The 2,500-nt window shown below is 46.3% G+C and overlaps 1 protein-coding gene across 4 annotated transcripts in view; it reads left to right on the forward strand.

Annotated features, from left to right (window-relative positions):
* Window positions 1-2,500, forward strand: part of LOC123514073 (inhibitory POU protein-like) — a 140,417-nt gene that overhangs the window by 25,067 nt on the left and 112,850 nt on the right. The window lies entirely within an intron of this gene.

The following is a 2,500-nucleotide window of genomic DNA, read 5'->3' on the forward strand; positions in this document are numbered from 1 at the left end:
AGGAGGAGGAGGAGGAGGAAATGTGGGAAAGAGAGTAAAAAGAGAGGAAAAAGAGGAGCGAGTGACCAATAACGAAAATATATGGAACGTGTTCGCTATGCTATGGTAGAAAGAGGAGGAGGAGGAGGAGGAGGAGGAGGAGGAGGAGGAGGAGGAGGAGGAGGAGAGGAAGAGGAGGAGAGAAAGAGGAGGAATGTTCCCGCCATTCAGTATATTCACAGAGTTAAACACTACCGTCAACTTTATGGAGGAGAGAGAGAGAGAGAGAGAGAGAGAGAGAGAGAGAGAGAGAGAGAGAGAGAGAGAGAGAGAGAGAGAGAGAGAGAGAGAGAGAGAGAGTGAGATTTTCAGTCACTCACTCACTCACCCATTACTCACTACTAACTCACACTCACTCATACACACACACACACACACACACACACACACACACACACACACACACACACACACACACGAGGCGAGACGAGAAGGAGGGGAAAATCGACCTCGGTAAAGTGAACGGTGCCAGGAGGAGGAGGAGGAGGAGGAGGAGGAGGAGGAGGAGGAGGAGGAGGAGGAGGAGGAGGAGGATTTCAACTCGAATAAAACAGGATTACTAGCTGCTGGTTTTCGAGCATATGGCCAGAGGAGGGAGACGAGGGAGAGAGAGAGAGAGAGAGAGAGAGAGAGAGAGAGAGAGAGAGAGAGAGAGAGAGAGAGAGAGAGAGAGAGAGAGAGAGAGAGAGAGAGAGAGAGAGAGAGAGAGCATGACTGGTGAGAGGTGAGAGTGAGGGGAATAGGAGGTGGGAGAAACACAAATGAAGAAATGAGGCTACGAGAGGAGAGTGAGGGGAGAGTGATAAGTAGATAAGGAAATGAGGGTAAGGAGAGAGACAACGATGAGGGGATGAGTGGATAGGAATGCAGAAATAGTGATGATTAGAATGAGGGGAAACGGGTGACTGAGGATAGAGGGGACAGGTGATAGGGATGAGGGAATAGGCCGTAAGAATGAGGGGACACAAAATTAAGTAGTTAGTGAAGAAAAAAGTAGAGGGAGAGAGAAGATCAGAGGTGGCAGGAACGAGGGGAGAGGTAAGAGGAGAGAAGTAAGGCATGAAGGAATAGAAATGAGGGGAAAAGATGAATAAGAGAAGAGAGAGAGATAGAAACAAAAAACAGTAGAGATGAAGGAAGAGAAGAGTAGAGGTGGCAGGAGTGAGGGGAGAGGTAAGGGGAGAGAAGTAAATGGGTGAACGGGATAGAAATGAGGGGAAAAGGAAGAATAACAGGGAGACAGATGAAAGAAAGTAGAGATGAAGGAAGAGAGGGGTATAGGCGGTATGGGTGAGACGGTATTGGTGAGGGGTGAGGGGTGAGGGGACAGGGGTGAAGGTGTGTGATCGGCTGGGGTTTGAAGGTCAATTAGAGGGGATAATGGAGACATAAGGAGCATGATTCTCAAAGGCCAGTAGAAGGTCCGTGGGGAAATTCACCCAATTAGTGAGAGATCCACGGTGGACGAAGGAAGCGTAGTGTGTGTGTGTGTGTGTGTGCGTGTGCGTGTACTGTGTGTGTGTGTGTGTGTGTGTGTGTGTGTGTGTGTGTGTGTGTGTGTGTGTGTGTGTGTGTGTGTGTGTGTGTTTTGATGCAGTGAAACACAGTAAGTTAGATTTAATTCTCTTTTTTTTTTATTCTTTTATCTAATTTTAAGAGTTCTATGATGCACTACTCTCTCTCTCTCTCTCTCTCTCTCTCTCTCTCTCTCTCTCTCTCTCTCTCTCTCTCTCTCTCTCGCATCCATACCCAGCCTTCCGTCTTCTCTCATCACCACTACAACATTAGAGAGGAGGAGCAGAAGGAGGAGGAGGAGGAGGAGGAGGAGGAGGAGGAGGAGGAGGATTACAGTGAGGGGAAAGTGAGGGTAATCGTGTGTGAGGGTTGAGTACTGTTCGTGTCCAGTCAATCTCTCTCTCTCTCTCTCTCTCTCTCTCTCTCTCTCTCTGTACACGCGCGAATGATTGTTGATTGCTGGAAGGGAAAAGAGAGGGGAGGAAGAGAGAAAGAGAGAGGTGGAGAGAGAGGGAGGGATTTAGGGAGAGAGGAAGGAATAAAGGGAGGGAGAGAGGAGGGAAGGAAATGGAGGACAGCAGGTTAAGACAGAGAGCAAAATGGAGGAAAAAAAGAGAAAAAAAGAGAAGGAAAGTTAGAACCAATCTCGTGTGTGTGTGTGTGTGTGTGTGTGTGTGTGTGTGTGTGTGTGTGTGTGTGTGTGTGTGTGTGTGTGTGTGTGTGTGTGTGTGTGTGTGTGTGTGTGTGTGTAGATTGGTAAGAGCACAAGGCAATAAATGAAAAGATAGAAAAAAAAAGTTAGAATAGTATACAAAAATATCGTAAATTTAATAAAGAAATTGATTAAAAAAAAAAAGGCTTGAAATGAATACATGAAATAAATGGAATGAATAAAAAAAAAAATGAATCAATTAAAAAAGGAACATAAAGATGTGACATTACCTGA

This window comes from Portunus trituberculatus, chromosome 37 (genome assembly GCF_017591435.1).
Source record: "Portunus trituberculatus isolate SZX2019 chromosome 37, ASM1759143v1, whole genome shotgun sequence".
Lineage (NCBI taxonomy): Eukaryota > Metazoa > Arthropoda > Malacostraca > Decapoda > Portunidae > Portunus > Portunus trituberculatus.